Here is a 26,899-nt window from a genome sequence, read left to right on the forward strand (position 1 = left end):
ACAGGTTTATTTGGGCATAAGCTTTCGTGGGTAAAAAAACCGCACTTCTTCAGATGAAGTGAGGTTTTTTTACCCATGAAAGCTTATGCCCAAATAAATCTGTTAGTCTTTAAGGTGCCAACAGACTCCTTGTTGTTTTTGTGGATATAGACTAACACAACTATCCCCTGATACTTAGAAAATGTGTACACTGCTATGGAAAACTACAAATAGAACATAGGTATGTTTTATTTTGCTTCTTTACAAAAAGGTCTAAAAAGTTTTACTGTATATATGCATGTGTTTTAAACATGCCTTCAGATTTTCTCCTTCAGACAGAATTTACATCACTACCTGAGATAGTTATCATGTACAGCTTTTAAAGTCTTCCCTCAGTCCAACTCTCTAATTGAATCATTTATCGTGTACAGAGCTGGTGTTTGCATGATAAATCTACACAACAAAATAGGAACACTACAGCATTAATGGTTTGGACTCACAATAAATCCCAGATCTTCTCCTACCTTTCAGGCTGCCCTCCCCCATGTTCCAGCTGTCACTCATATGAGTTTCCTCTCCAACACATTGGTCCCTCCCACCCCAACACCTAATCTCTTGCCCTCACTTCCCTCACAACTTGGCAGAGTATAGGAAACATTAATCCTGCACATTCACCTACTTTGTGCAGTCCCGTGTGGGGGGTTCCTTGTCCCCAACCAGGTGTTGCCTTGTCTGTCATGCTCTGCGTCGGAGGACAAGAGCGACAGTCTCTGTACAGAGGCCCCATCAGGCCCAAGGTTGGAAACCGGAGGGATGCTGACCAAGGGTCTGGGGGCTCCCAGCTGAAAGGGGAAAACAACGGAGAATGACCTCGCCCTAAAGCGAGCCCAGCTGCTTCTCAGGCCCCCACAGGGCCAGGGCCAGGGCCCGGCTCCCGCCCCCACTAACTCCCTCACGAGGGCCCGGCTCGCGCCCTTCCCCCCGCGATTCCCCGGCAGGGCCCGTCGCCGGCTCGCGCCCGCGTCCCTCCCCCACTGGGTCCGGCCCGCGCCTCCCCTCCACAGCCCCTCACCCCCACAAGTCTCTCACCCGGACGCGCTGCCTGGGCCCCCGCGCCATCCTCGCGCGGAACCCGCCGCTGCTACGTTCAAACCTCCCGCCCGCCCCTCACTGCAGCGCCGCCACGTCCGGGGCGGTACTTAACCCTGCCGGTCTGGGTGCGCATGCGCGGGGGGGGGAAAGCCCGAACGGCACTTCGAATCGCAGCGGCCCGCGCCCGCCCCCGCATGAGCCCAGTGGGCGCGGCTGCTGCCAGCGAGGGAACCGCCCCCCGGCGCCGGCTCCAGGGGCCTTTGGCCTCCCTCCCCCGACCGCGTGGAGACCCATGAGCGCCCCCGCCCCCGCCCCGCCGCGGAGAAGCGCTCCCGCTGGCGCCAAAGATTATGACAAAAACACGTGGTTTGCAGTGATCTTTAGTTGTAGTCATAAGATGTCTTTTTATTAGGCAGTTAGCTGGAAACAAAAGCCTGTTACAATAAGCAAAGCAGCAGTGAAAGCAGCAAGGTCCCACGCCAGGAACAAAGCTCAACGGGCACCCTTCAGCAGTCTCACCTATGCAGAGCACGCCACTGCTGAAAGTTGAGTGGTTTAGTGCAGCTTTGTTTCAGGTGTAGTAACTTGCAGCATCAATTCTTAAGGTGCTACCATCTTTTCATTTTTACGGGTTGAAACTAGGTAGTTTCAATTGTCCAGAGCTATAAGGCTGGGCTTTTAAAGAGTGCAATTTATAAATGTGCATGCTGGTTAGGGAGGGGGGTGTAACCACAGTTGGCCTAGGCTGTCTTTTAGTGGAGCAACTTTCTGTTACTGAAAGAGATAAGCTTACATAGCACTGCTCTTCAGGGAGAAAGGTCTTACCACCTGCATATCTACACAGCAACAAAACAGCCCCAACAGGCTAGCAACAGGTTCTTCAGTGCTGTGTCAACATACCCTCTAACTTCAAAAGTTTCTCTCTCTCACCCCCAGAAGTTGGTCCAATAAAAGGTATCTTTCCCCCCTTTTCATTTCTGGTTAGAAAATGACGCAAGATTTCTTGCTCGGGTATTAGCACCTGGTAATCTACCAGCAAACTAAGGCATCCTATACTAAGCATTCATCACCTAGGCTACATTCAAAAGCATCAACTAAGACTTAGATAAAAAGTGCATCAAAAGCAGCACTTTGAACACAGTTCTCTGTTGCTGCACTAGAAGACAAATTGTTACCTGTTACTGAATAGATGTGTGTAGCACACTTAGCAAGACTGACACTGGTTTGTTTTAAACTGCAGTCCATGACCCTCTGCACAGATTTAAGAACAAAATTACTTACGGTAATTCATGCTTGTTCAATACAAAACTCAGCATCAGAGTTTACATACAGCCCATGGCCTCCAAGTTACCACATATCAGTGAGATAAAAGATGACACCCCCACATTAAGAAAAAAGCCTTTCTGGGTGGTCCTTAAATACTGCAATAATTAATTATATATATAACTGCCCACTTGAGAGCTTTTCAGAGTTGGAATACTTTAAAAAAAAAAACAATATACTTGATGCAGATGTTTAGTAGATGAAAAAATCTATACTTACCTGGGATTTCATTTCTGCTGAAATGAATAGAACTATTTAAAAGCCAAGCTATGGAAAGGAAGGTAAAAGGCCAGCAGCCCAGAACATTGTTTTGACAGCAGCACAGAAAGGGGTAGTAAAGGCGAAACGCTGGTCAAATGGGTCAAACTGGGCAAACCAGAGCTTTATTTTAAAAAAGTCCTTGCTACAGTACATAGGACTGTGCCTCTGTACATAATTAACAATAATTCCTGAAGGATTTGTATTTGGCACCAGTTTGTTTATTTCAAAACAGTTCAGGGGCATTAATTTTAAACCAATTTTGTTTTTCAACAGAATAGGAGCTGTCATCATGAAGCCAATTAGCGGAGATACAGGAGAATCTTTTTTTTTTTTTTTTTTTTTTAAACCAAGCACTGAGTTCTCATCTAAATCAACACAGTACAGAAAGTTCCAAAACAGAGGTCAAACATTAAAAGGCTGATATAGGCTCAAGTGGTTTATAAAACCTGTAAAAAAGACTACACCAGCAAATATGCCCTTTCAATCTGCACAGTTAAGAAGTTAATGCAGGGAGCAACACTCACTAGTTGGAAATCATGTCATGGAAGAATCGCACATATACCAACAGGAACACCTGAAATCAAACATTAAAAAGCTCCAATTCCCAATCCACATAAGAGAGAAATTCATAGGAAGATTGAATCAATCCATGAAATCACAATTGGATGGACAGTTCACACTTTCCCCATCAAGCAGCAGGCCTTGCAAACATACAGCACATGTGCACAACTCAATCTTTTTCAAACTCCTTATGGAATAGAAAGTTCCCAATCTCTACAGCCTGCCTCTCCCTATTATGCACGAAGTATGTCTGTCTGTGCTCTTAAATCACCATCATGTATCACTTCAGTCACAGAGTACCAGGCAGATTAAGTAGAAATGCACTGTCTTTAGCTCCCATCTCCTTTGCAGAGGAGTTTGAGAGGCTCAATTCTGGGAGAGTCGTGTGGGCAGAGTCCTTCATGCAGATTCATTGCTCTCTATTGGCTTAACCATATGGTCTGGTTTGTTGCCAGCAGCGTAGTGATCCCACATCTGAAGGTAAAGCCGCTCCAGTTCCATTGTGTACTGTTTGGTGTTGAACAAAGGACTTGATATTCTCTGCTTCCAGACTTTACTACGAATTTTCTTCAGGCTACACAAAGAATTAACAGCAAGCAATCAGATGAGAAGCAGAAACAGGAACAAATGGTTATTGTGATCTATTACCTCAATTAACCCAGAACTCTCAACACACCATTACTTCAGCAAATCCCTTTATTGTCATCCCCCTACCCAAAATCCACATTGTTGCTCCTTCCCCAATGTGGAACTGTCAACTTCACCAAAACTCAACTTTTTCATTGTGGGTGAAAATGCTATGGACATTTGTGTTAGTACTGCTACACGCTAATTAACCAGACCCATCAACCCTTCGATACAGCCCCAACTGCAAGTGCCCCTTTATTTCAGCCTAGGTTTTTCTTTCTGAAAGGAAAGTGAAAATGCATTTTGTTTGCGTTTACTTTCTGCAGAAGGTTCAATATATCAGCATTCCTATCTCCCTCCCAGCAGGCCTGAGTTCTAATTCCAGCTCTGCCAATGTCTCAATGTGATATCCTGCACATGATGCTCAATCTGTCTCTATATCTGTAAAGTTACAATTACTTTGTGGGGAATATGTTGAGGGTTCCTCAGTCCTGGGAGGGGTAAGTTAACGATTGTGAACATGTAAAGCGCCAAGTATTTTTAGGGAGGACAAGTGCATACTTTGGGCATTTCATGATACTCACCCATTTGAACATTCCACACCCCATTCTAGTATAGTTCCCTCCCACATCTGCCTTCCTAGCTCCTATTATGGCTATTTAAAGAGCTTAACCCTCCCTGAGAAGGCAGCCTGTCTCTCACACCCCACCCACTATCTTCAGCATGGAGTCCTGGATCTGTGCAAGAATCCTCCCCACACTTGGCCTCCAACTCTGACCTCTGTTGAAGGCATATAATGGTCCCTTCTGCTGCTTCAGGGTATGAGAATACTAGATCCCCAACAGAGTAGTTTTTCACCCCAGATGGGACTTGAACCCACAATCTCTGGTTTAGAAAGCCAATGCCTTATCCATTAGGTCACTGGGGCCCTTCCCTGCCAAGAGAGTAGGCAGGCAGCTAAACCAGAGATGAGGAGAGGAGGTAATTCCCTCAGGACACATTGCAGATATGAATTCTAGCCCAGTAACTCATTCCAATGAGCACAGACCTTACTTCCTCATCAGCAAAGTAGTTTAGTGGCTATTTCAAAACCCTGGAGGTCAGTCAGCTCCCAAGGTAACAAACAAGGTAACTTCATCAGTCAACGTAAGTTCAATAGAATGAAAATAATGACATGCCTCACTGCTTATAGCCATATATATTTATGTTTATTCCATTTTGCTTCCTAACACACACTATCCCCAATAATGGTGCCTTACTGTTCTAGATCTTTATTTCATCCTCCAAACTAGATGTACTTACTATTCTAGATCCGTTCCCAGTTTCACAGCAATATCTTCATATTCTTGTCTACTCTTAGCAATAAGTTCAAGACAACCAAGGCAAGTAAGCTGGGAGGCAGCAACCCGTGATGCAAGAGTTTCCCCTGTAAAAAGAGAAAAGAAAGTGATAACCAATATGCCTTCTTGATGCTTTACAATTTACTTAATTTTTTTTCTCCTGCCTGAGAAAACACACAAGGGGAGGTTGCTAGACTATTTGTTCTGGAAAGCCTGCCCACTAGCTAGAACTGGGATGCACTTAATTTCTTTATTATCCATGACAGAAGTGGGCAAACTACAGCCCGTGGGCCACATCCGGCCCACGGGACCGTCCTGCCCAGCCCTTGAGCTCCCGGCTGGGGAGGCTAGCCTGTGGCCCCTCCCCCGCAGCCACGCCACCAGCGCTCTGGGCAGCAGGGTTGCATGCTTCTGCCGAGCAGCATGACAGTGTGTCTGGCTTCAGCCAGGCGGCATGGCTGCCAGACATGCTGCTCTGAGCGACACAGTAAGGGGGCGGTGGCCGGGGGGCTGGGTAAGGGGTGGGGGGTCCCAGGAAACAGGATACGGTTGAATGGGGTGGAGGTTCTGGGGGCAGTCGTGGTTGGATAAGCATGAGAATCCCGGTGGGCCTGGCAGGGGTGTGGATAGGAGTCAGAGCAGTCAGGAGACTGGGAGCAGAGCGGTTGGCTAGGGGGTGGGGTCCCGAGGGTGGTCTTGAGAGGGGGCGGGTAGGGGACAACAAGCAGGGGGGGTTGGATGGTGGAGGCTTCTGAGGGGGGTGGAAAATGGGTGGGGGCCAGGCTGTTTGGGGAGGCACAGCCTTCCCTACCCAGCCCTCCATACAGTTTTGCAACCCTGATGTACCTATCAGGCCAAAAAGTTTCCCCACCCCTGATCTATGAACTCTTCACACTAGATAGTTACATATACAAGATAAAAATAAAAACAAGAATTGAAGGTCTATAACAATTACATTCAATATGAATTTTTCAGAGTAGCAGCCGTGTTAGTCTGTATCCGTAAAAAGAACAGGAGTACTTGTGGCACCTTAGAGATAATAATAATAGAAATAAATGTGTTAGTCTCTAAGGTGCCACAAGTACTCCTATTCAATATGAATTGTCACCATATGGCTACAATCTTGTTTCCCTGAGATATTACCTGGCATAGTAACCATGGGAGTTCCAGCCCAGAGTACATCCATCCCAGTAGTGTGCCCATTACAAAGTGGAGTATCTAGACAAACATCAGCCAACTGGCCCCTCCGCACATGTTCCTCTTTGGGGGCAACAGGAGAGAAGATGATTCGGTTCTGGGGAAGGCCCATGTTCTGTGCATATTGTTGAATATTGGGTTCTCCTACAGCTGGGAAACGCAACAGCCACAATACGCTGTTTGGAACTCGCTTCAGAATCTACAACCAAACCAGGAAGAAAATAAAGGGTGACTGTGTAAAAAACAACATTCAGAAGCATCACCCTCCTGGATAGATCAGAACAAGCAAATAGTGTGAATAGTGAAATCACAGAAATGTATGACTGGAAGGGACATAGATAGGTCATTTAATCCAGTTCTCTGCACTGAGGCAGGTCTAAGTACTATCTAGATTATCCCTGACAGGTGTTTGTTTAACCTGTTCCTAAAAGCCTCCAATGATTCCACAACCTCTCTAGGTAATTTGTTCCGGTGCTTAACTACCCTGATGGTTAGGAAGTTTTTCCTAACATCTAACCTAAATCTCCCTTGCTGCAATTTAAGCCCATTGCTTCTTGTCCAGTCCTCAGTGGTTAAGGAGAACTATTTATCACGCTCCTCTTTATAACAACCTTTTATGTACTTGAAGACTTAGGTCCCCTCAGTATTATATTCTCCAGATTGAAAAAATTGAGTTTCTTTAATCTTGCTTTGTAGGCCATGTTTTCTAGACCTTTAATCCTTTTTGTTGCTCTCCCTCTTGACTTCTCTACATCTTTCCCCAACTGTGGTACCCAGAACTGCACACAGTACTCCAGCTGAGGCCTTATCAATCAGTGCTGTCTTGTCTTGCTTACAGCACTCCCGCTAATACATCCCAGAATGACGTTTGCTTGTTTTGAATCAACAATGTAATACTGTTGCAAAACAAGCAAACAACACTGTGGGATCTATTAGCAGGAGTGCTGTAAGCAAGACAGAAGATGTAATTCTTCCACTCTACTCAGCACTGATTGATAAGGCCTTAGCTGGAGTACTGTGTGCAGTTCTTTCCCCAACTGTGGTTATTAGATGTTGACAAACTGGAGCAGCGGTTCTCAAACTGTGGGCTTGGAACCCAAAGTGGGTGGCAACCCCGTTTCAGTGGGGTGTCCTGGGTTGGCAACAGACTTGCTGGGGACAGGGGTTGAAGCCGAAGCCCCAGGGATTCACGCCCTTCCTTCCTCACCCCCATCCTCCGTTGGCAGGTCTTGGGCCTCGGCTCAGGCTTCAGTCCCCAATCCCCCCTCCCAGGTCATGTAGTAATTTTTGTTATTAGAAGGGGGTCACAGTGTAATACATTTTGAGAACTGCAGAATTAGAGGAAGTCAAGAGAGAGAAAAAGGACTAAAGGTCTAGAAAACGTGTCCTACAAGGAAAGACTGAAAAAAACTGGATTTGTGAAATGCCTCACTTTCAAAGTGAAAGTGAAAGTCAGTCACACAATGCGTCGAACAGTAAGTGCAAGCTTCTGGGATATGACCTGAAGAGCAGAGTGGATACAGCATGCACCTCTCATTTTGCTTTTGTACCACAGTTTAGGTGAAAGTCATGTTTGCAAATGGCAGCAAAAAGGGGTGTGTACCCACAGCAGATGAAATGACGAGGTGAATTTAGCATTGATGAAAATGCTGGAGTCACAGCCTTGGAGATTGAAGATTCCAATTTATTTACAGGGAGCACTATGCAGTAGTGAATAAGAACAGCCATACTAGGTCAGACCAAAGGTCCATCTAGCCCAGCATTGTGTCTTCTGACAGTGGCCAATCCCAAGTGCCCCAGAAGGAATGAACAGAACAGGTAATCACCAAGTGATCCATCCCCTGTCGCCCATTCCCAGCTTCTGGCAAACAGAGGCTAGGGACCCATCCCTGCCCATCCTGGCTAACAGCCATTGATAGACCTATTCTCCATGAATTTATCTAATTCATTTTTGAACCATTATAGTCTTGGCCTTCACAACATCCTCTGGCAAGGAGTTCCACAGGTTCACTGTGCATTGTGTGAAAAAATACTTCCTTGTGTTTGTTTTAAACCTGCTGCCTATTAATTTCATTTGGTGACCCCTAGTTTTTGTGTTATGAGGAATAAATAAACTTCCTTATTGACCTTCTCCACACCAGTCATGATTTTATAGACCACTATCATATTCCCCCCTTAGTCATCTCTTTTCCAAGCTGAAAAGTCCCAGTCTTATTAATCTCTCGTCATACAGCTGTTCCATGCCCTTAATCATTTTTGTTGCTCTTTTCTGAACCTTTTCCAATTCCAATATATCTTTTTTGAGAATGGGCAACCACATCTGCATACAGTATTCAAGATGTGGGTGTACCATGGATTTATATAAAGGCAGAAAATATCATATTGCCCCATTATCTATCCTTTAATGATTCCCAACATTCTGTTCGCTTTTTTGACTGCCGCTACACATTGAGTGGATGTTTTCAGAGAACTATCCAAAATGACTCCAAGATCTCTTTCTTGACTGGTAACAGCTAATTTAGATCCCATCATTTTATACGTATAGTTGGGATTATGTTTTCCAATGTGCATTACTTTGCATTTAACAACAGTGCAAAGCTTCCTTACAGTGCCTCATCAGTACGCCTCAACATAAGAACAGCCATACTGGGTCAGACCAAGGGCCCAGTATCCTGTCTTCTGACAGTTGCCAATCCCAGGTGCGTCAGAGGGAATGAACAGAACGGGTAATCATCAAGTGATCCATTCCCTGTCACTCTGACCTGAAGTGAGATGTTCAGCCTCTGTACCCATCTAATGGTTGACTTGTCAGGTAAGAGCACAGATAATGGTGCAAATAAGGGCCAGTTGTAGTGGTGTAAATTGGACAGGACTAAACAGCTTATTACACACTGACTATGAAAAAGCTGTCAGAAGGGTAACAATTTTCACTCAACTCCCAACTCGGATCCGATTTATAATGGGACCTAAAGAGATTCCAAATCCCATTATTATCCAATCCCTTATTCTGGAGAGTGTTGTAAGGATTCAAAAAGGTTCATGCCAAATAAATATTCTCAACAAACCAGGCAAGGAAACTGAAGTCTTTCCCTACCTGAATAGGGGCAATTTAAGTTAAAGATCTGTTGCTCATTTTAAAACCATTCCTGTAAACAAGACAGCAGTCAAATTATGGAGATCTGATCTGAGACTTAGTAGCAAACATAACTACTCACGTTAGCCCACATCTGTAAAGTGGAAGGGTCAATCTTATATAGCTGGTTAAAGTTACAGTACACAACAGCATCCTCTGGTAACCCATACTGAGAGCGGGTGGTAACAATGATGGTACGTGGAACCTCTTCTCCAGTTGCTGCCTTGTTGTTAATCTAGGAAGAATATAAGAAAGTTCAACTATACAGCTAATTTAGAGCACTGAAACTCAGACCACAAGGTACCTAATGAAATAATCCAGTAAAGTGTTTAATAGCATGAATTCTTACCTGAAGAGTTGATTCAAGTTATGTCAAATAAGAAAAAAGGAAAGTTACTCATTAGTAACCAAAATACATTGAGAGGATAGCTGCACGTTCACACACTTGGAATGTATTAATGGTGCAACTTGGATTAGTGGAACCTTCTAGGAACAAAACCTACTGGAGCACTTGCACACTTCCTGCCCTTCCCCTCACAGCTCTAAACATCTGGTGGACAAAGCTATAAAGGAGGCATGGCATGCTGACTGTCTCAGGCCATGGCTACACTTGCAAATTTGCAGCGCTGCAGCAGGGTGTGAAAACACACCCTCTCCAGCGCTGCAAATTGCGGTGCTGCAAAGCGCCAGTGTGGTCAAAGCCCCAGCGCTGGGAGCACGGCTCCCAGCGCTGTACGTTATTCCCCACAGGGAGGTGGAGTACGGACAGCGCTGGGAGAGCTCTCTCCCAGCGCTGGCGCTTTGACTACACTTAGCGCTTCAAAGCGCTGCCACGGCAGCACTTTGAAGTGCAAGTGTAGCCATAGCCTCAGTTTCTTCTAACACCACCTCCTCCTCCTGTCTCAAGTTGAAAGTACGACCGAGGAAAAAGGAAAGTGTGCAGAGGTCTGTCTGTTACAGCTGTCCCCCTGCTGCACATTTTTTTCCCCTCTCCTTTCTGGTTGTTCTGTGTCCACCCCTCCCGGCCTTGGGCTAACAAAAGTCACAGCCTGGCCCTGCTGTTCATGGAAATGACTTGTGCAGACCAACTGGAGCCATTGCTCTGCTTGGGGGGGGGGGGCAGGGGGGGGCGGGCTTTTGACTCCTTTGTTCAGACCTGGGCTCGGTGTAGAGGTGCTCTGCCCAAGTATGCAAGACCTAATATGGCCAAATAGCTGAGCATATGAGTTATGCCTGTGGCTTAAAACTTGCTCAGACATGTCTGTGCCCACCTGAAGTCTCCTCTCCTCCCCTCTAACAAGGGGAACCAATCAAAGTTACTGGCGGGAAACTGCCTAAGTTTGCCTTTATAAGCAGACATTTTCTGATCAGACCTTAGAAAAGATTCCTGCGTTGCTGCCTGGTCTGATCAGCCAGATGTTCTGGGGGGTCCTTTCTCCGCTCTCGTTTTATTTTTGAGCGTACCCCCGTTTTTAAACTCCCCTCCCACAAAAAGACGGTTACTCACCGTTGTAACTGTTGTTCTTGGAGATGTGTTGCTCCTATCCATTCCATTTAGGTGTGCGCGCGCTGCGTGCACGCTCGTCGGAAGATTTTTACCCTAGCAACACTCGGTGGGTCGGCTGGACGCCCCCTGGAGTGGCGCCGCTATAGCGCTAGATATATACCCCAGCCAACCCGTCCGCTCCTCAGTTCCTTCTTGCCGGCTATTCTGACAGTGGGGAAGGAGGGCGGGTCTGGAATGGATAGGAGCAACACATCTCGAAGAACAACAGTTACAACGGTGAGTAACCGTCTTTTCTTCTTCGAGTGATTGCTCCTATGCATTCCAGTTAGGTGATTCCCAAGCCTTACCTAGGCGGTGGGGTCGGAGTGAGACCTGGCAGAGTGTAAGACTGCTGAGCCAAAGGCGGCATCGTCTCTGGACTGTTGCACCAGTGCGTAGTGGGAAGCAAAGGTGTGACTTGATGACCAGGTCGCCTCTCGACAGATGTCCTGAATGGGGACATGGGCCAGGAAGGCGGCAGAAGAGGCTTGCACTTTTGTAGAGTGAGCGGAGAGATGACCAGCTGGAACCTGAGCGAGCTCGTAGCATGTCTTGATACATGACGTCACCCAGGCCGAAATCCGCTGAGAAGAGACCGGCATGCCCTTCATGCGATCTGCTACCGCCACAAAGAGCTGGGGCGAACGGCGGAAAGGCTTCGTCCGGACTATGTAAAAGGCGAGGGCCCTACGCACGTCAAGGCTGTGAAGCTGTTGTTCCCTACGGGATGCGTGCAGCTTCGGGAAGAAGACCGGAGGAATATGTCCTTGTTCACATGGAAAGCCGACACTACCTTAGGCAGGAAGGCGGGGTGTGGCCGAAGCTGCACTTTGATAGTGTATGGTGGGTCGGCCGTTAGGGCACGAAGCTCAGAGACTCGACTCGCCGAAGTAATCGTGACGAGGAAGGCCGTTTTCCAGGACAAGTAGAGAAGGGAACACGTGGCCAAGGGCTCAAAGGGGGCTCCCATAAGCTTGGCTAAGACCAAGTTCAAATCCCAGGTAGGAGTTGGGCGTCATACCGGAGGGTATAAGCGTTCTAGCCCCTTAAGAAAACGGGAAACCATATGATTGGAGAAGACGCCCCAATGCTGGGTCTAAAGGCGGAAATTGCCGCCAGGTGCACCTTCAAGGAGGAGACAGCGAGGCCTTGCTCCTTGAGGGACCAGAGATAGTCCAGGATCTTGGGAATAGGTCTGAGGAGAGGGTTGAGACCTTTCTGATTACTCCAGAGCGCAAAACGCTTCCACTTGGCGAGGTAAGTCGACCGAGTGGAAGGCTTCCTGCTCTCCAGCAGCACTGCAGCGGAACAGTCCCGCTCCGCTCGGGTTAGCCACGCAGGAGCCAAGCCGTCAGGTGGAGGGACTGCAGGTCCGGGTGGCGAAGCCTGCCGAAGTTCTGTGTTGTGAGGTCCAGCCATAACGGGAGGGGAATAGGATCCGCTGAGAGATCGAACAGCAGGGTGTACCAGTGCTATCTCGGCCACGCCGGAGCAATGAGAATGAGGCGGGCTCTGTCCCTCCGGAGCTTGAGCAGGACCCGATGCACAAGGGGGAACGGAGGGATGGCATACAGTAGGTGATCCGTCCACGGGAGGAGGAATGCGTCTGAGAGGGAGCCGTGGGAGCTGCCCTGGTAAGAGCAGAACAGATGGCATTTCCTGTTCTCTCTGGAGGCAAAAAGGTCTATTTGGGGAAAACCCCACCTCTGGAAAATTGTGTGGACCACATCTGGACGAATCGACCACTCGTGGGAGAGGAAAGACCTGCTGAGACAGTCTGCCAGCGTGTTCTGCACTCCTGGGAGAAATTATGCTACTCTGTGTATAGAGTGGGCTATGCAAAAGTCCCACAGTTGTATCGCTTCCGTGCAAAGCAGGGAGGAACGTGCTCCGCCCTGCTTGTTGATGTAGAACATCGCTGTCGTGTTGTCTGTGAAGACGGACACGCAGCGACCTTGGAGGTGGGAGCGAAAAGTCTGACACGCCAAGCGAACCGCTCGCAGTTCCCTGACGTTGATGTGGAGGGTCAGCTCGCGGGGTGACCAGAGGCCCTGGGTGTGTAGGCCGCCGAGGTGCGCACCCCACCCCATGGCCGAGGAGTCCGTAGTCAGAGTGATGGAGGAGTGAGGGGGGCGGAACGGGACTCCAGCGGACACCACCCCTGGGTCCAACTACCAGTTGAGCGACTCGAGGGCCGACTTTGGGATCGTGACCACCGTGTCTATAGAATCCCTGTGCGGGCAGTAAACCGACGCCAACCAAGTTTGAAAGGTGCGAAGGCGGAGCTTCGCGTATAGGGTCACGAAAGTGCACGCCGCCATGTGGCCTAGGAGGCTGAGGCAGGTGCGCACCGTTGTCATCGGGAAGGACTGCATGCTTTGGATGATGGCAGTCATGGACTGGTGCCGAGGCAGAGGGAGGCAGGCCCTGGCTAGATTGGAGTCCAGGACCGCGCCGATGAAGTCTATCCTCTGCGTTGGAGCCAAGGTAGACTTCTCGGCATTGATCATAAGGCCTAGGTGTTAAAATAGGCCTATGACCTCGGCCATTTGTTGCGCTACGAGCTGCTGGGACGTTCCGAGGAACAGCCAGTAGTCGAGATACGGGTACACATGTATTCGGCGACGGCGAAGGGCCGCGGCGACCACCGCCATGCACTTGGTGAAGACCCTCGGTGCTGTGGAAAGGCCGAAGGGGAGCACCGTAAACTGGTAGTGCGCACCGTTGACCACAAAGCGCAGGTAGCGTCAATGAGGAGGGTAAATCGTGATATGGAAATACGCGTCCTTCATGTCGAGGGCAGCAAACCAGTCTCCCGGATCCAGGGAGGGGATAATGGTCCCCAGGGTGACCATCCGGAACTTAAGCTTGACCAGAAATCTGTTGAGCTCTCGGAGGTCGAGGATTGGTCGCAGACCTCCCTTCGCCTTGGGGATTAGGAAATATCGGGAATAAAAACCCCTGCCCCGCATACCTTCCGGCACCTCCTCTATGGCACCCAAACTCAACAGAGTCTCGACCTCTTGCAAGAGGAATTGCTCGTGAGAGGGGTCCCTGAAGAGGGAAGGGTAGGGTGAGTGGGAGGGAGGGGGCGAAACAAACTGGAGGCGGTAACCAGACTCCACCGTGCGAAGTACCCAGCTGTCGGATGTTATCTGGGACCAAGCCAGTAGGAACTGGGAGAGACGGTTGGAAAACAACGGGGAAGGATCCGGTAAAGAAACTGGTGGGCCGTCCTCAGGCGTCCCATCAAAAGTTCTGTTTGGGCCCTGAAGTAGGCTTCGAGGGCGGTTGGGACTGGTTTCCCTGATTACCCAACTGTCTGCGCCGGTTCACTCTGCCCTGGTGCCTGTTATCCGGCCGCGGTCTGGGCTGGTTGAACGGGTGGTACGGCTGCGGCGGGAAGGACCTCCTCTGGGTAACCAGCGTATGCATGCCCAGGGAGCGAATCCTGATTCGACCATCTTTAAGGGTCTGCAGCCTTGAGTCTGTCTTTTCAGAAAAGAGACCCTGGCCATCAAATGGCAAGTCCTGGATGGTGTGTTGGACCTCCGGCGGCAACGCGGAGGCCTGAAGCCACGAAATTCTCCTTATGGTCACTCCAGAGGCCAAAGTCCTGGCTCCCGAATCTGCAGAGTCCAGAGACGCTTGGAGGGCCGACCGGGTTCCACCCTCCTCAAGCAGGGACGCGAACTCAGGCCGGGAGTCGGATGGCACAAGCTCAGAGAACTTCAAGAGGGACACCAAGGTGTTATAGGTGTACCTGCTGAGGAGAGCCAGTTGGTTGGCGACTCTTAACTGGAGGCCACTGGCCGAATAGACCTTACGGCCCAAAAGGTCCATGCGCCGCGCTTCTTTGGATTTAGGCGCTGGCGCTTGCTGGCCGTGTCGCTCACGGTCGTTAACCGACTGGACCACCAAGGAGCATGGAGCTGGGTGCGTGTATAGGTACTCGTATCCCTTGGACGGGACCGAGTATTTTCTTTCCACCCCCCGAGTGGTCGGAGGGATGGAAGCTGGTGATTGCCAAACAGTGTCCGCATTCCGCTGGATAGTGCGGATAAAGGGCAGGGCTACACGAAGAGGTGCATCCGCTCCGATTATGTTGACGACAGGGTCGTCGTCTTCTGCCACCTCCTCAACTGGCAAATTTATGTTTTGGGCCACCCGTCGCAACAAGTGCTGATGGGCCCGAAGGTCAATCGGGGGAGGGCCCGAGGCAGACGCCCCTGCCACCGCCTCATCCGGGGAGGAAGAGGATGACAGGCCCGGGACCAGCGTGTCCTGCGGGGGTTCAGCGAGCTGCTGCGGGGCCTCCTCGGCAGGGGGATGCTCCGCATCCACGGATGTCAGCGGCCCCTCTACCACGGCTGTGGGAGTAGGTCTGCTGACCGTAGCCTCAGGAGTCCTGTGGTCGGATGTCCTGGAGCGCTGAGTGGAAAAGGGCACTCCTTGAGTCTCATGGTAGGCCCATGGAGTCCAGAAGCCTCATTGAGGAGGGTCCCTGGTCTTGCCCTTGAGGCTCGGTGCGCTGATCAGCTGCGCTGTCGGCCTGAGAGGAAACAGACGGCTGTCTCGAAGGCCATGGTGGTGCAGAGAGGCTGTGTGACTGCACCGTCGACGCCGACGGTCTGTCCCTGAACGGTGCCGGGAATGAGACCAGCACCATCGACTGTGCCGGTGCCGGGAGGTCGACCGGGATCTCGAGTCCCGACAGTGGGAGCGGCTGCGGGAGGACCGGTACCGGGAACGGTACCGAGAGCCGGATCGGTGCCGAAAGTGCCTGTCAGGAGACCGGTACCGGGATCGTCTCCGCGAGTACGACCAGTACCGCACTGGAGAGCGGTACCGGGACTGCGAGCGGTGCCGAGATCTGGAGCGGCGTGAACGTGAACGTCTCCGGGACAGGGACCTGGAATACCGTCTGTCCTGCCTGTCAGGGGAAGGAGGCCTCATTACAGCCGGCTTGCCCGCTGACTTAACAACCCGCACCGGCGGTGCCGGGGGTTGAGGATGCGTTGGCTCCGTCAACGCTATCAGCTCTCTCGCCGTCGAGAAGGTTTCAGGTGTCGACGGGAGAGCGAGCTTGACCGCGGTATGCACCGGGGAGCAAGGAGGTACCGGACTCGACGGCCCTTGCGTTGCCGGAGTCAACGGTACAGCACCCGGTAGATGCGCTGTCGGAGTCAGTGCCGGGGGCGCCGGTGCCGGAAGTTGGGCGAGAGGTCCTGAAGCAGAGACCTTGGAGGACGTCTGTGCAGCCTTACGTTTCCTCGAGGGAGAGAGGGAACGGTGCCGGGGGGCCGGTGCCGGCTGCTGTTTCGTCGTGGCCTCGGTACCGGAATGGCCAGGAACCGCTGGAGCGCTCCGCACCGAAGAGGTCTGTGGGGCGGCCGGTGTCGGCACCGCAGGGCTAAGTGCCGACTCCATCAGGAGCTGCTTCAAACGAAAGTCCCGCTCCTTTTTTGTCCTTGGCTTAAAGGACTTGCAAATGCAGCACTTATCTGCTAGATGAGACTCTCCTAAGCACCGCAGGCAGGAATCGTGGGGGTCTCCAATCGGCATCGGCCGCTGGCAGGCCGAGCACGGCTTAAATCCCGGTGCCTTGGGCATGAGCCCGCACCAGGTTGGGAAAAAGAAGGGCTTAGCCCCTCGATTTCCCCTAACTAACTAACACTAAGTACAACAAACTTTTTCAACTAATCTAACTAACTATATACAACAAGTATGAGAAAGCTAGGGCTGTGGAGGACAACTATGCACTCCACTGTTCCAACGACCGTCACGGGTGGTAAGAAGGAACTGAGGAGCGGACGGGTCGGCTGGGGTATATATCTAGTGCTATAGCGGCGCCACTCCAGGGGGCGCCCAGTCGACCCACCGAGTGTTGCTAGGGTAAAAATCTTCCGACGAGCGTGCACGCGGCGCGCGCACACCTAACTGGAATGCATAGGAGCAATCACTCGAAGAAGAACAACGAATTTTGCCTGGAGATCTCCTGATTATTGTGAGCGAATTGAGTCCTCTGATGCTGAAACTGCTGTGCCTGCTTCTGCCTTTGCTGCTTTCCCAGGGATTGGTAAGAACTCCCTCTTGCAGACTCCCCTTGTCCTGGCTGCTGGCTCTGTTTCCCCAGCAGACAGACCTAAGCTAACTCCGTGGTCTGTGCTGCTAGAAATAAACCTGTGCCACTGCCAAGCTGTGCCTCCCTGGATTCTATCCTGGGCAGCCCACTTACAGTTGTCCCACTGCTGCAGCCACACCCTTGGAGAACTACCCCTAGTATAAGGTGCACCCATTAGGTTAGGTTTAGCCTTTAGTCTAGATAAATTGTAATTTCATTTTGCATAGCTGTGGTTAAGTTAGGTTTAGCATTGTACTCTGTAAGTTAGGCTTAGAGAATTGTTGCATTGTGTTTTGTTACTTGCTAATTTGTGTAGTCTTGGTTAAGTTAGATCATAGAAAAGATTTTGCTGTGTTCTGTATGATTGTAATTAAGTCTGTCTTCTCACTGTCAGCCCCCCTCCCCTGAGCTTTCTCTGTGTCTCACTGAGTTTAAATCTCTAGCATAAAACCCCATTGGTTACTTTTTCCTCTCTGATACACCTCACATTCTACATTTACACCACTGAGACACATTTTTACCTAAAATTGTTTGTTATTTAACATATTTTTCCATAACTGTTAGTTGGTTATATGCTGCTATGACACACCCTTTACAATGAAAATTGTTAGCTACCTGTTACATTTATACTTCAGTGTTAATTGGCTACCCACTGTATTGTATCCTACTGTATTGTACCCCACTATTGAAACCCCCTTACTGTTCACCAAAAGAAACCCCTCCCCAATTGTCTACCTTAACAAACCCCATACCCCTCGCAAAAACAGGGAAAATTCAATAGTATTTTCTTAATAAAGTTGATTTTGCACCCCACCAGTGCAGTAATTGTCCCCCAAGATCCCCTACCTGCTGGCAGGGACAAGGTCATCTCAAGAGAGTGTCAATTATAGTTGAGTATATTTCATTTCTTCATGTGGCCTCAGCACATTCCCACACTCGTGTGTTTGACAAGTAGTACTCCTACCTCCATACAGTGGGATAAAGAGGTTCAGTTAAATAGAAATGGTAATACTGCCTGAAATTGTGCATCTGCTTTAGATGGCACAAACTAATATATTTTGTGAAAATATGAAAAGAGCATTAAGTGGCAGCTCTATGGATTAGATATATTCCCATATTAACAGAGGACGTTTCCATGGCCTCATTTCGTCAAGTCCAATTGGGACACTTCTGGGTGAAGAACAGGTATATCTTCTGGAAGGAAGGAGTATGATGAATTCACATTGCTATCTTGCAAAGTTTGAACATTCAGATCCAGAGGGAAAGGATGGTCCAGCAGTTAGAGCACTAGCCTAGGACTTGGGAGACCCAAATTCAATTCCTTGCTCTGTTAAAGATTTCCTGTGTGACCTGGGCAAGCCACTTACATCCCTCTCTGGGGTAAAAGAGGAGCTAAGAATAACTACATTGAAGAGCTAAGATACTACAGTGATGGGGGCCATATAAAAAACAAAAGAGGGAGACAGAGATAACATCTATATCTGGATAGCTGACAAGTAAAGGAGGCTGTTCCCTCAGCATCAGACACAGTAGCTGATCCAGACAAGAGACTTCTGATGGTTCCCTTTGTGGGTGCCTTTCTTCAGCCCTTTTAAATACAGGGCAATAACTTAGAGAAGGCTAATATGACCTCATGCCATATTAGGAAGGTGGTCTTGCAGTCTGAAATGTTGGAACAGAGTATTGATTACACTCTCTAGCTCCCCTGATCCAAGAAAAGATGTCAACCATGAGTGGTTTGATTCTGTATAAGTGTGGATTTGAGGAGTTTTCTATGAGTCATAACAATGGCTTAATTATATGAAAAGCCAAAATTCATAGTCTAACCTCCTACATCATAAAGACCATAGAATTTTCCCCAAAATAATTCCTTCTGAACTAGAGCATCTCTTTTAAAAAAAATCCTATCTTGATTTTAAAACAAATGGAGACTCCACCACAACTGTAGGTAAAACTGTTACACTGGATAATTACCCTTACTGTTAAAAATTTACACCTTATTTTCCAGTCTGAATGTGTCTATCTTCAACTTCCAGACATTGGATTTTGCTATACGTTTGTCAGTTAGATCAAGGAATCCATGATCAAATATTTGTTCCTCACATAAATACTAAAAGACTCATGTTGCCCCTTAACCTTCTCTCTGTTGATATAAGCAGACTGAGTTCCTTGTGTCTTTCACTGTAAAGACATATTTTCTAAACTTTAATTATTCTCATGGTTCTTCTCTTAACCCTCGCTAATTTATCAACATCCATAATTCAAGAGGATACCGGAACTGGATGCAGTATTCCAGCAGTGCTCACACTCCAATTTGTGTCATCTGTAAACTATCAGTTATGATTTTGTGTTCTCTTCCAGGTCATTGATGAAAGTTTTAAACAGCAAGAATGGATCCCTGCAGGACCACTTTACAAAAGCAGCTGCTCGATGATGATCCCCCATTTACAATTACATTAAGAGCTATCAGTTAACCAGCTTTTAATCCATTTAATATATGCCATGTTAATTTTGTATTGTTCTAAATTCTTAAACTTCTGTGAGGCATTTAACATTTTGATTAAGTATATTATCTTGAAAAAGATGTTGATACAATATAATCTAAGCCCTGGTCTACACTAAGCTCGGGGGTCGAACTAGGGTACGCGAATTCAGCTACGTGAATAACGTAGCTGAATTCGAACTACCCTAGTTCGACTTACTTACTGTCCAGACGCCGCGGAAGCGAACTCCGCGGCTCCAGGGTCGACTCCGGCAACTCCTCCTGCTGCGGTGGAGTACCGGAGTTCGAACTAGCGCTTCCGGGGTTCGAACTATCGCGTCTAGATCAGACGCGATAGTTCGAACTCCGAGCAGTCGAACTCGCCGCGTCGACCGTCCCGGTAAGTGTAAACGTACCCTAAGTAAAAAAAATGATAGTTTGACAATCTATTTTCCATAAACCCATGTTGACTGGTATTAATTATATTCCTCTCCTTTAATTCTTGATTAATCAAGTCCCATATCAGCCATTTCATTATCTTGTCTGGGATTAATGGCAGACTGACAGGGTTGTAATTACCTGGGTTATCCCCCTTATCCTTTCTAAATATCAGCACAAATTTGGATTCCTTCCAGTCTTCTACAATTTCTCTAGTGTTCCACCATTTACTTTGGGGGGGGAGGGGGAATATCAACATTATGGTCCAGCAAGCTCTTCAGCCAGTTCTTTTTAAACTCTTCCAGCTGATTTTAAAGCATGTTTGGTTGGATCTAATCTTTACATATCACAATGACAAGGACCATAGGTTTTGTTCCAGGCACACAGACAAATGCCTGAAATGGGACATTACTGGGCTTTTTAATCCCATCAGGGGTCTAAGATGAGGCTGTTCTTCAAGTACTGGCTTATCACAGTGTTTTGGAACCAGAAAGTTTAGCCACTAATGCTTCCTGCAATGACATTGCTTGGAGAAGATTCTGATGCTCCTTTCTGGCCCAGAGTGAGACGGTGCTGCATATGGAACAATGAGAAGGCAAATGACCTTCCTCAAAGGAAGCCAAACAATGCACATATGCATTTGTATTAGGAAAAGCAGCAGAGCAAGAGGCCTCTCTCTTGAACCATGGTTTCTCCATCTATGGTTCCAATATGTGTCAGAACTAATGACATTTGACAGGGTCTTTTGTTAAAAACCCCAAGAAAATAACTAAACAAGATAAGGCAGCACTGACCACAGGAATGATGCATTTGTGCAAATGTGGGTCCAAGGACCCAGCTAGGTTGCTGGTCCATCTGTTACCAGGGTTAGAAGGAACTGAGGTGGACTGTGTGCCACAACCCCTTTCATAGTCCCACTCTTCAAATATTCTGCTCCTTCTCTTATGGCTCTGAAGGCACGAGCATGTTCTATTAGACATTGATATTAGAAGGTTCCATCAGTCCAAGCTACACCACCAACATATCCCAAGTGTGGGAATGTGCAGAGGCCACTTAAAATTAAAAATTTTAAATACGCTATCTTGCAATCTCTTGTAGCTCCTCCAATTTCTTATTGGTTTTATACAGTAAATTCCTTGGGGCAAGGACTATATGTACATTGGTCATGTACAGCCATAAGCACAAGATCAGCACTTAAAACAACCAGCTTTAATAAGACATGGTCACGCATAGTGAAGACGGATTAGAGGGCCATAAACAAAGAAGAAAATTACATATCGAGTTGAGGTTTATCTAGTGGGGTGCTTCAATTAATTACATCCAGTCATATTACATCTTTAATCATTTGGAAGACTTCAGAAAATTCACACATGATGGTAATTCGGAAGTGTTCTGAGGACATAATGGAACCCAGAGACTTTAGAAATATGGGAAGAAAAACATTACATCTGAAACAATGCAAATTAAGACAGCTGTATGGCAATGCCTAAAGCAGTTTAAGTGGGAAGATTGAGAGGGCAATTCGATATGAGCTTGCAGTGTGATCTGGCAATAAGAAGAACTAATGCAATTTTGGACTGCATAATGAGAAGCAAACATGTAATTTGTCCAGCTACACAGCACTGGCATAATCAGACCCAGAAATCTGCATTCTGTTTGTCCCTTTTTTCACAATAGGCAGCTAAAATGAAGAAAATTCAAAGAGGAGTAACAAAATCATTTAAAAAAAATCAAGGGATTAATTTGTATTATGAGAAAAAAATAAAATATTGATTCAAGATGGAGGGAAGAGAAATTGCAAGGGAATAAAGAGTGAGGAGAAAAACAGTTTTCTGTCCTACTTTGCCTCACCTGTGTAGTTGCTAGTCCATTGCTAATGTTGAATCCATTGATTGTTATCTGAATTTGTCCACGATTAATCATCTCAATCACGGCTTCTGCAATTGTATTCATAGGAATGACTGGCATACTGAGGGCAGCATTGCTGTCTGCATTGTCTCCACTATCAGGGCACTTCATCTAAGAAATCATGCAAGATTCATCAGTGAGAAAATGCTGCATTCAGTCTACCAAGGCAGACTGCACAGAAGTGGAGTTCTCACCTTAACAATTTTGACATCAGGGAGGCTGTCAAGGAATGCCTTCAAATCAATGCCATTCAAAACAATCCTGTTATCATAAATATGGCCATTGGACTTGAAATCAATGACTGCTTTTTTCTGTGGATCAAGAAAAACAAGTTTCAATTACAACATTCCATTGCCAAATTACTGTACTGAATATAAGTTCCCAGAGAAGTGCAAGTCCCCACTAGACAATCATTACTATCAAGCTTTCCTTTCCATCACTCTCTCTTAACCTTCAGGTGGGGAAACATATTAGCATGGTCTCCAATAAAGAAAGTGTTTGGCATGTAAGCCAGTTTCTTCAGAATATTGCTCTGCCACATCAACTGGGGAAGTTTCTTGATCTGTGATGATATAATCCATGAACAGTGCCCCACTGGTTCCAGGGTATCCCAGCCACATAGCCTACAAAGCCAAGCCAAGCAGCAACAGATTTTAATCTCAAGTATGGACCAAACCACATGTGCAACTGTATAACCTGCTCTGATTCAGCATCTCTCTACCCAGGTTCTCACAAGGATTCTCAAATGGCTGAAGCCCAACAAAATGAGAGAATTATCGCCAATCATTGGAATAATGAACACGTAAACAAACAAAAAACCTGTGACAACTATGGCCAGAAATCCATCAAGCACACAGAGCCAGCTATACACAGTTATAAAGTTAGGTATTAACCAGTCACCTCGGTTTCTCTGACCTGTTTGGAGACTGCTGTGGCCTGGAATTAAACGGTCCTCAAGTTTCTCTGCCCCTTGTCGTGATTTAAGGTAACTCTCCATACTGCTCATGTGACTTATGAACCTACGTCTCATTGAAAGTCAAAAGGACATAAGATGCTTTAAAAATTTTTACTCTTCGTCTCTTCCTCTTTTGATGGGTGTACTATACGACAGCATAGGTTGGATTTGTCCCACTGCATTCAGCAGGGTGTTAAAAACAACCATTTCATCCACACAAGCAGGGCCAGGAAGCCACTGGTTCCTGCTCTGGAGATATGTGGGGGTGGGGTAGGTTGGAAGGAGTCTAGCAATTTATATAGCAGCACAAATGCTAGTTTTCTGTAATGGAAGGGGAATAGCCAAGAGCAGAGAGTTAGGAGATGCTGCTTTTTTTGTTGTGGGAGGAAAGGGTTGAGCCACTTCTGCTTTTTCCAGAGGGGAGGGGAAAATTAGGAGCAATTGCCCAGGTAGAGATGAGGAGCTAGGCGCACAGGGTTTCCTTAACATCCAAGAGGGATGCAGCCCCAAAGGAACTCTGCAAAGAGGAAAGGGTTCACAACCACTACAAGTTAAATGGAGGTGAGATGGGGTAAGAGTGCACAAGCCCAAAATTAAATGGAAACCCATAAATCATTTTACTTCTTTGGGTCGGGTCCGCTCTTTTGAAAGACAGTTTTTCACATACAGCTGCAACTGTAGAGCAGCGCAGGACCTGCGAGTCCAAAACATCTAACAGACCAGCATTTGCACTGCTTCAAGAACCTCACAGAATGACATTCTTCAAGGTGGTGTTTGCTTAACACTATCCTTTTCTCAGACCAACAAATTGAAACTTCTACCCCTACGACTCAACTGATTAAGATCTGTTTTACAGGATACAAGGCTGTCCAGTGGCCAGACACCCAAGTCAGCATCTAGTAAATAAGACTACTCTCATTGTATTTGGCAGAAGCATTTTCTGCAACCAGTACCACTTACACACACTTATGCTCAGGACGAGGAACAAAAATCTAGGTCCTGTCCTTCTCCTCTGGCAAAAGGCAGATTGTTGTTCTTACTCTTGGAGATGTACAGATGCCATGGTGATGGGCGCCAATTTGAGACCCTATTCTATCCCACTTATCAAGGCTCTGAAATGGATGGGTAAAGAGGGGCAATCTCTCTTTATTTTGCACATCAACTAGTATCAAAAGGTTCAGAGAAGAACATGTATGGACCCGGACAGATTTGATTATGCATCAGAGGGGGTCACTACCGAGGTGACTGACCACAAGAATTCCTCGGTATGGCATTTCCACACTTACCACTGAACAGGTTTCTGATTTTGGGTGGTGCCCTCTTCGCATACCAACAGTGTATTACATCTATTTTTTATTTTAATCCAACATGATAGAAACACGGATTTAAAATCCCAGAGAAACCAAGATTAATCCTTCACCAAACCAGCACGCCTCACTACTTACCTTTCTCAGAGCAATCAAGAAGGAGCTTGCCTCAACTATCTGGTAGCAAAAAAACCAGAAAATGAAAGCATTAATGAGTAGGGCTCTACCAAATTCACTGACATGAAAAACGAGTCATGGACTGGAATTCTGGTCTCTTTCTGTGAAATCTGGTGTCTTGTGTACTTTTACCCTATACATATACAGATTTCAGCTCTCCTCAAATTGGGTCCATGACCCAAAAGTGAGCTGTAAGGTGGGGTCGCCAAAGTTAATTTTATGGGAGGTCATTGGTATTGCCCACCCTTACTTCTGCGCTGCCTTCCAGAGTGAGGCGGCTGCGTTGGCTCGGGCACCCAGCTCTGAAAGGCAGTGCCCCATTATCAGCAGTGCAAAAAGTAATGGGAGGCAATACCATATACCATGCCATCCGTTACTTCTTTCATCTGCTGGGTGACAGCTTCTGCATTTAGAAGCTGGGACCCCAGCCATCAACCGCCGCTCTCCAGCTACCCGCATCAGCATAAAAATAAGGATAGCAATACCGCACACCTCCCCCCCTCAATAACCTTGTGCCCCCACCCTCGCAAAAAAAACCTTCTTTTTGGGTCAGGACCCCTCACAATTACAACAACTGAGAAATTTTAGATGTAAACTAGCTGAAAATCATGAAATTTATTTATTTTTAAAATCCTATGACCGTTCGAAATTGACCAAAATGGACTGTGGAATTTGTAGGGCATCTGCAACATGTATCCACTCATGTTAGCAGGCAAGAATATCCTTTAACTGCTGAATATGTGTGCATGCTACAACAGTCCAAGATTGTTTAGCTTTGAGACATCCCTAGTCTAATATCCGAGGCAGAGAACCCAGGAGTGAGAATTCTGTGTATATGGTACCCATTAAAGAAATTAAAAGTCCCTACAGGCCAAACTATCTTCCAAGAATATTTGTGCTCTTTGAAATGAACCCTGTTCCTCCTTATCTATACTAAGAGATTTTAGCACACCTAAGGCCAAGGTAAAATAATCCCACAAACTTGACAGCTGTCTCTTGTCTACTTACATTTTTTCCAGTATTTTTGTTCAGAAAAACTTTGGAAACAGCAGTTCTGTGTTTGGCCACGGAAAGCCTCCAAGTGCAGAATGAGTTCAAATAATCAACTCCATTTGTGCATTATAAACCAAGGACACTTATTTATCTAACAATACAGCAAGCAATGAAGGATGGAAAGGTTGCCTAGCCACATAGGACACTGGACTGACCCCCCACCAAAACTTTTTTGAGACCACAGTTCCAATTGCCTAGTTCCACCACAACCATCCTGCTGTGCCCTGCCTCTGTCATCTCCATTCCCTTATCTATAAAATGAAAATTACCCCTGCCTACCAGGAGTATTGTGAGTATAAAATCCATTAACGATGAGAGGCATCAGGATATTACAGTAATGCAGAATCCCCTGTAAGTTAATCCACATATTGGAACAGTAACACTGCTCTACACATTTTTGTATGGAAGAATAAAATAAATTTGCTTTATAGAATTTTATAACATGAGCTTGAGATCACTATAACTTAAAATGTAGCTCATTACTACACCAGATTCAAGGTGTAATCTAACAGTTTCAGTTCACCTTTATATTTAAAAACATCACTACCTTAAGTGTATTTCCACCATAGCCATGGTATTCCTCTTAAGTAGCATTAATCTTCCACTATGTGTTGGTATGTGAGTTATTTTAATTATGAACATGGCATTTTTTTGCATTTTATGGCACTGTAAGGACTCTGGTGTCAGTAAACCACAGGCAATGTTCAAACCGCACCTGGTTCAGCATTATTTACAGCAATTAATCTTAGATGCTGTGTTACCAGAAAAAATAATTGTGCTTTATGCAACTATGCCATGTACTCAACCTGTCTACGGAATGATTCTTGTTCATGGAACTAACTTCCCCGAAGGCAGCTCTGGTTTCTCCTAGTCGTATCCTTCCTGTAAAGATTCAAAGCTGAGGCATCGACCCAAACAGCATGACTGACCACACTGCTTAAAATATCTCTCTCATCAGAAAGAGAAGCCAAGCGTGCTCAGGAACCATGAAGCCACGTTTACTCTTTCCTTTGGAATATTACTCAACATATAAATATTTGAAAAAGAGAGCTAATTGTAACAATTAAAATAACTGGTTAATATACACTACTCCGTTACAAAGCAATGCTTACTTTCTTCCTGTCCAATATGGATCAGCCATGCCACTTCCACAGCACTCCCAACTTAAAAGGGGAAGAGAGAGAAACCAGCCTGTTCTATGACAATGTTTGAGCATTGCTCCTACATCAGACAACGGCTCTCCAAACACTGTTTAATTCCTTTTTACCTGGATAGGTGCTGGTCTGATAGCAAACAGCTCATTACGGGCTCCCTTAGTGGTAAAGCCATTCATGTTAATGAGGATGTGTATCCCATCCTGGTGAATGCGATCTGCTGCCTTTCCATTACATGGTAT

General features: G+C 46.9%; 1 pseudogene; it reads right to left on the reverse strand.

The window, feature by feature from the left end:
* Positions 1-2,746: 2,746 nt before the first annotated feature.
* On the reverse strand, positions 2,747-26,899 carry LOC123356902 (annotated as a pseudogene).

Source organism: Mauremys mutica, unplaced genomic scaffold (assembly GCF_020497125.1).
Source record: "Mauremys mutica isolate MM-2020 ecotype Southern unplaced genomic scaffold, ASM2049712v1 000014F_np12_subseq_137668:167618_obj, whole genome shotgun sequence".
NCBI classification, from domain to species: domain Eukaryota; kingdom Metazoa; phylum Chordata; order Testudines; family Geoemydidae; genus Mauremys; species Mauremys mutica.